The 7951-nt window shown below is 43.6% G+C and overlaps 1 long non-coding RNA gene across 1 annotated transcript; it reads right to left on the bottom strand.

Moving 5' to 3' along the window:
- Window positions 1-168: 168 nt before the first annotated feature.
- LOC127033788 (uncharacterized) lies at window positions 169-7058 on the bottom strand. Its single transcript, XR_007769216.1, has 3 exons — window positions 6991-7058; window positions 6050-6158; window positions 169-252 (listed from the first exon to the last, which is right to left on the bottom strand). It is a non-coding gene; the product is annotated as an uncharacterized LOC127033788 (long non-coding RNA).
- Window positions 7059-7951: the final 893 nt, after the last annotated feature.

Genomic DNA, 7951 nt, shown 5'->3' with positions numbered 1-7951 from the left:
TGTGCTCTACAATACCATCTCAGCCAGAGGGTAGTAAATAAGCACTATAACTGTCATACCCTGTATAAGCAACTAATTAGCAGGGTGATTTAGATCCAGAATTATTTTCCCCCATTGTGCAAAATGGAGATGAAATAAAACACAGACCTGGCAAGCATGAGGAGCCATTGCTGGGTTTGCAGAACTGCTCTCGGGGCTCAAAGCTCCCTGCTGGGCATGGAGGGGCTGTAAATCCATCAATGCAAAAGTGACCTGAGAGAAGAGACAATCAGAACAACATACATGGTTGGGAAACTGCATTCCATGCTGCTCAGCCTCCTGAGAGGCCACTTCAGAGAGGAGATAGTTCACTGCTAGGCTGTCCCACATGGAGCATCAAATGGAGACCATTCTGAGTCAGATGCATGGGTAAGTATGGGCAAATCTGAGGGAGTTGCAAGTCCCACTGTGTCATGCTCTGGGAGCTCAGCTTTAGAGTGTGTATGGGCTGCAGGACTGAGGAGAAGACAGCAGAGTGCTTACAGGTTTCGTACCAGTGGCCTACTGATCTGTCCTGCCCCTACCCAACAGTTGAGACTCAAAGCGCTGGCATTAGGACATCCTGAAGAGGACACTGTGATGTAAATATCATAATATCACAATGCAGGTTGAGTTTGTGGATTGATGGCTGATGCCTAGCCCCAGCGTGTTGGGGTTTGACAAAGCCTACATCGCACTGCAAAGCTCAATGTGTGAAACAAGCTTGGCAGGTGATTCACTCCTCAAGCACACCTTTCACTCTTCCGTTTGCAGAGTGATACATGCAAGGAGTGGGGGTGCATGTTTAACTGTATGGAGCACTGCTTGGAAAAAGGAATCCCAAATTCAGGTCTTCCGGGATCTGAACAAAAGCCCATTGAAGTCAATGGGGGTCATTCCACTGGGTTTTGGCTCACACTCTCTAAATGTCTGTTAGATGAGTGGATGTATGCAAGCACTAAAACACGTACAGCTCATCTGATGGGCATGGATGGCATTGCAGGCCTCCTGGTGATTCAACGGGGTTCATGGTCCTGTTGAATTGATCCATAGTATCCAAACAGCAGGAGCTTTCATTGCACCTTTGGCACTCACTCTGCCCAGGGGCATCAGTGCAGGAACCAGGTGGGCAAGGGAGAGGCTGGATGGTACGAATGTGAGGACAATAATGCCCTAAAATAAAACTAAACGGTGAGTGATGAGGCAACATGATAGAGCAGCACACAATCTCTCAGGGCCCGTGCATGCCTCATGCACTCAAAGAGAGCAGCTGAGGTGAGAATGGCCCCTGGTAATGGAGCAAGCTGGTATATTATTGATAGGAACAGTGCAGACCCTGTACAGGATGGCTGGCTTAGTAAGTGCACTGTCCTCCTTGAAGCTCTGATAACTTACACATTAAAAGAGTTTCAGAACTATTGGCCCTGAAATGCCAGAGTAACTTAAAGAAAGGCAAAGGAAAATATTGCAGTACTCAGAGCTCCAATAAAACCCCATACAGAGTGTGAATGAAAGTCAGGTGATACTGGAGGTCAAAACCAGACTCACATTACCTAGCTCCAACACCTGCCCCAGAAAAGTAATCAAATGAGCTGTAAAGCACTTTGATTTTCAAAGGCAGGTATATCCCACAGACCTAGACAAGCAATTTTACAGCATTTATAGTGAAAAAGACCAAAACTGAAGAATGGGAGAGAAATCCAGAGAGAAGGCTTCTATCAAAGCTCCAAACACTGTAATATTTGAAAAAAACAAAGAAGAAAAAGGGGAAAAAAAGAGAATCCTGCTCTTTTATTAAAATTTGGAAAGCTGAGAACACCCAAATGTTAAAATCTGAATAATGGCAACTACCTCTGTAGCTGGCTGAAAAACCAAGAAGAGGGAGGGATGTGAAATGTTGGTTGGAATGTTTTTTCGGTTGTTTTGAAATTTCAGTGAAAATTTTCATTGAGATTTTGAAACTCAAAAACATTTCAGCCAGCTCTAGTTTGTATAAGCCCGGAGAGCTGCAATTTACGGGACTGACTGTTCTTTTATCCAAGAGCATACTCATTTCTGAAATGCCAAATAATGCTGCCATGAAGAATATCAACTTCTTCTTTCTGAAGTATAAACAGAGACATACGGACACAGCAAATGGCACAGTCTCACTAAGTCACCCAATCCATCGTCTTCATGGAATCCAAGTACCAGAGCTAGTTAAAATCTACCAAATTTTGACAAAATTTCAAAATTATTAGAAAAAAAAAAGAAAAAGTCAGGAAAAAATTCCAGTGAAACACTCACCAAAAAATGTTTCTTGGTTTTGAACCAACCATAGAGCTGGTAAAAAGTGTTTGAACTTTGAAATTCCAACAAAATTTCATTTAATGAAATTTCAAATAAAAAAATGAAGATTTTTATTGTTAAATTTAATTCTTTCTCTTTTTTTACAATTACGTCTTTTCCTAGTTCATTAATGAAGGTGTTGCATGAGATCAGACCTAAACCAGTGAGTCCTGTTACTTCATCGGAGGTCCACTGATAACTCGATGCATCACCAAACATCTCTATACTTTATTTATGGACCTTCTGCCAGTTTTCATTTAGCAACAAAGTGCTCACATCCAAGCCAGTTTGAATTAATTTTTCCAAGTAAGATTTTGTGGGACTTGGTATCAAATGCTTTACTAAACTCCAGATGGTTATTTGAAGAATGAAAAAAATAAAAGGATTTAATTGTGGCATAAAAGTGCCATTGCTGTGCTGAAATATATCCCAATCTATCTGCATAGCAATGGCTTTTTATTCCCTCACGCATGATATTCAGTATACAGATTACACACAATTAAAGTCAGTCAAACAGTGGAAAAGAACATCATGAATTCTAGGGTTTCAATCCCCTTTGACCATATACAAACTCTTTAATATCCTTGAGCTTCAAAAAATGGTCTGTTTGATTCAATCAGATATATATCTGACGTAGAACACATGCATTCTACCCTTTAGAATACCAGGAAGACTAATATTAAAATCCAACATGGATACTTCCTAAATATTTCACCTGTCACCTACCTAAAGAGTCTCTCTTATTATGTGCATGTACAGCACCTAGCATAATGGGGGCCCAATCCTGGATGGATTTTTTGGTTGCTACCTCAATATGAATAATAAGAAAAGTAATAGTCTCATCACTGTAATATCTAAGATCTGGCCATAGCCTGCCATTTGTTCACTTGGTTAAATATTTGCAAGTATTCAACAGTTTTGCAAATAGCAGGGATGGTTTGCAAATCCTTCACAAAATCTAAAGAATCCAACATTTCCTGGATTTTGTTTGCAGCAAACATTACAACCCTCTATACAACATAGTAAATGATATGTAACATTACATCCCTAAGCCATTCTCCCCTCCCACATTTTACTCAGGTCTCCTAGGCGAGTGCTATTTTTCGTATATCCTTAGTCCCAGTAGCTGGAAGTTTGGTAACCTCAGCATGCGTTACTCTATTTCCTCAGTAGTGAATTACAGACAGCATTTGAATATGAACCTCTGGGGCCTTGATGCTATCCCACTCTCTCTAGCCACTCCATTTCTCCTTTTATCAGACAACAAGCAAGGCAAACAGAATACAAGAACACTTCATTATTTAATAAGAGGGATTCTAATTACTGACATGAGAATCAAGTTACTGGGTTCAGTGACTCTGCAGGAGACACCTGCAGCTGCTCATTAAATACTTCAGCTTCAGATGCAGTGATGTTGCTTAGAGGAAAGGAAAGCCTAGCATGACTGAAAATATGAACTGTGGCCCCAGTAATGGTATGAACCACTCACGTGCACAAATGCACAGCTATTACAGTTCCATGTTCTCCCAGGAAGAGGCAGTATTAGGAATCGATGGGGCTAGCAAAATATAGACAGTGCCAAAAGTCTACACAGACAAAGTCAATGCAAGGAGCAATGTAGATTGTCATGGTTATCCTGGAACTCACAGCTACTCCTGTCCCATTCCCAGCCTCTTTCAACTGGGGATATTGTAGGGAACAATATAGTACAGTGAAGCTAAGTTGGGTGACCTCACAGCTACTTCAGATCCTGTCTCTGACTGCACAAGAGGTGGCTTGAAGGAACTCATACCTGTGGCCCCACTAATGGTATCAACCACTCACGTGCACAAAGACAAGCTATTCCAGCTCCACCCTCTCTCAGCAGGAGGCACTCCATTCCCAGCCTTTCCCACAGCAAAGGTATGTCTTCACTTTAGAGTTCTTTGGGTGATCAGCATCTGGGTCTGAGCATCCAGCTTAGCCTAGCCAAGTTTTAGAAACCACATGTTAAAGCCCTCCCATAATTACTGGTATGGCACTTCCCTGTGTGTGTCACTAGATCTTCTGGGGGCATACTGTGCCAGAGTAGAGCAGAGCTGCTCTGTGATTTTTTCCCAGTGAATTATGGGAGAACTTGTCTGTCCTGGGCATACAGAGAGCACTGAAGTGATCTAGCCTGCATCATCACTGCAAAGGGCTACCAGCTCAAGTGAAGGCTGCACTGAAGCATTAGCCTACAGCCACAACCAGCCTGAGCTGAAAGCACCAAACACAAGTCAGAGGCTTGTGTGTGTGGATGGGAGAGGGGTTAGTGGCAACATCCAAGTCAAAGCCCCAGTTAACTCTGCAGTGAGGACATACATCAAGAGTAGAGGCTTGGGGACACTCACAGCTACTCCTGGCTTAGAACTATTCCCAAAATGAATTTAGGTCAATTTCAACTGAAATGTTTGTGGTGTGGAATATTTCTGAACAGCAAGTGCCTGTGAAATGGAACTAGGTTGCTTTCACCTGTTCCTCCTTCATTTTCTTTGCTGGTTCTGAGCTAATCAATCATCTGCATAATATTTTATGCTTTCATAATTTTCAAAGACAATTGTTTTAAAAAAAAAGTCAAGTCCCACCCGACCTATCTTCCTGCTGCACTTGATTCTGCACTAATATCATAATGATGAATGTGTGACACCCCTGTCATTCCCACAATGACACACTATGATGTCCTCAAGACAGGATTATTAGGAGTTCACTGGAAAAAAAAATGGAGAGAGGAAATGGACGGTAAAAGGGAGCAGCTCTTCAAATAGCAGCTCACAACACAGAAATGAAAATTCACTTAATTACGTGCATAGCAACCCCCTTGGCCAATCTATAAAGTAATAGTAATAAAACAGTGTTTGAGATATCATTGTTTAGTGTTTAGAGCGGGAGCCTGGGAGTCATGACTCCTAACTTTTATTACTGGTTTTGTCACAGGCTCACTGTTGCCTTGCCCAAGTCACATGAACACTCTGTGCCTCAATTTCCCCATCTCTATCATGGGAATATTAATACCCATTTTACATGGGTATGTTTGAGAGGTAATGAATGGAGGTGAAGCTCAACAAGATCCTCAAATAGAAAGTGCTATACTGAGTTTAAAGCAGTTATACAGGTGATCAGTTAAAATCAGAGTGAGAGCTGCTTTGTCATTGAGTAGTGTCAGAAAGTAACTGCCATATTGACTGAAGTGGACATAAAACTGCAAATTTTGGATCTGATTTCATATTCCCAAACTCCACCATCATGCCAAAACTGTGGGTGGTGGTGTAGATTTGGGGTTTCAATCCAGATCCATGACTATTCCTGATATGACATCGTCACGTGGAAACCTTGCCCTTTCTGCATCCTCTGCCACTGCTTCTCGGCTGTTAAGGAGATGGACAAGAGTGTTTTCCCTCTCCCCCTTATCTAGATGCAGGTCGAGCTCTTACCTACAGCATGCAAATGAGTTCCACACACTGTCAGATCCCATTTTCTCAGTTCCTTGGGATCTAGGCAGTGAGTGGAGCATTGGTCAGAGGTGGGGACCCCTCCCGCCATGCATTGCAATGTACAATATGAGAGCCACATGCGCTCCAAAACCCCAGGATGTGCAAAGCGTTGTTACTGAAGGGACTCCCTTAGACCACAGGTTTAAAGGCTAAGAAAGGGACTTGAGGATGCTGAATAGAGCTCTGCCTACCTGCTGGACAGGGCTGGCATCCCAGAGCTTCCTTGGTGGAGAAAGAGCCGAGAGTGCAGGTTACACAATGCGTGTGGCTGGGGTTTGGCTCCTGGCCAGCTGAACAATGCTAAGGGGAAAAAAACAGAGTTTGAATGTTGCGAAGGTTGATGTCTCCGTGATGTCAGAAAGGCCAAAACTGTGCCCCAGTCAGTACAAAGCCGAATAAAGCACCCTGCCCAGCACTGGACTATATTTTACAGCTGGCAAAAGGTGCTGGATTGACAGGACTGAAGGCCAAAGCTCTGTTTATGCATAGAGCTGAAGCGACCTTCCAGTGCTACTACCCCTTTAAAGTGCTCCAGCCCTGTTCTAGTGGCATGGTTCTCAAACTTTTGTACTGGTGACCCCTTTCACACAGCAAGCCTCTAAGTGCAATGCCCCTTATACACTAAAAACACTTTTCATATATTTCACACTGTTATAAATGCTGGAGGCAAAGCGGGGTTGAGGTGGAGGTCGACAGCTCACGACCCCTCATGTAATAACCTCGAGACCCCCTGAGGGGTCTCAACCCCCAGTATGAGAACCCCTGTTCTAGGGAGACCATCTTTGGATGCAAGAAGGTGCTCCAGACTCCATGGCTCTTTCAATCCACAGCCTCTTTCAAGCCATAGCTGAGAGGCTAGGGTTTTTTGTGACACGGACACAAATCTACTGGGTACTGGACTGAGACTCACCAAATTCATTTCACAGAGGCCATCTATAGAAAATCTGAGATTCACTGTGAACCTGAGCTGTATTTGAACAAGCTTCCTGACAACAAAAGGCTCCTTGCCCTATTACCACCCCACTGAGACATGCCCTCTCCTGATGGTACACCCACATCACCATCTTCAGGCCTTCTTTGTTTAGGATGAATGGGGATTTGTGCTCAGAGAGCATTGTGTTGCATACAGTACCTGTCTGTTTCGTCCATCAGGGCAGACGTATCCTTGGGGACACTCCCAACACTCCAGCTCTCCCTCAGGTGAGTACTGACCAGGATTGCAGCTCTTCTGCAAACCACTGTGTGGATCACACAAATAGCCATCTGGACACAAGCGACACCCCGCTCTGGTCTCTGAGCTGATATAGCCGTCTGGGCAAGCCTGTCGTGGGGGTTAGAAACATCAACAAGCAGATGACTGAGCACGTTAGTCCCACTTTTTGATGAGTGACAGAAACAGAGTCACCACCTGCAGAACAATCATCAGTAAATAAGCAGCTCCTCATGCACCCAGCCCAAGCACTGGCCTCTTCTTGATGCAAAATAAGGACCTCTTTAAATCCCTCTGAATCACAAGCTTTTGGTGAGCTGGTGAATAAATCTGGGAGTGTGGTAAGTGCAAGGAAGTAGATGGATGATCCCTCTCAATCTTCTTGCTGTTACTCTTCAAAGCCCTGGAAGGAAGGCCAACAGGCTACATGAAAGTATAGACTCATAGACTCATAGACTCTAGGACTGGAAGGGACCTCGAGAGGTCATCGAGTCCAGTCCCCTGCCCTCATGGCAGGACCAAATACTGTCTAGACCATCCCTAATAGACATTTATCCAACCTACTCTTAAATATCTCCAGAGATGGAGATTCCACAACTTCCCTAGGCAATCTATTCCAGTGTTTAACTACCCTGACAGTTAGGAACTTTTTCCTAATGTCCAACCTAAATCTCCCTTGCTGCAGTTTAAGCCCATTGCTTCTTGTTCTATCATTGGAGGCTAAGGTGAACAAGTTTTCTCCCTCCTCCTGATGACACCCTTTTAGATACCTGAAAACTGCTATCATGTCCCCTCTCAGTCTTCTCTTTTCCAAACTAAACAAACCCAATTCCTTCAGCCTTCCTTCATAGGTCATGTTCTCAAGACCTTTAATCATTCTTGT

Source organism: Gopherus flavomarginatus, chromosome 13 (assembly GCF_025201925.1).
Source record: "Gopherus flavomarginatus isolate rGopFla2 chromosome 13, rGopFla2.mat.asm, whole genome shotgun sequence".
NCBI lineage: Eukaryota > Metazoa > Chordata > Testudines > Testudinidae > Gopherus > Gopherus flavomarginatus.
The sequence above is the reverse complement of the archived record's forward strand: the minus strand, read 5'-3'. Positions and strand labels throughout refer to the sequence as shown.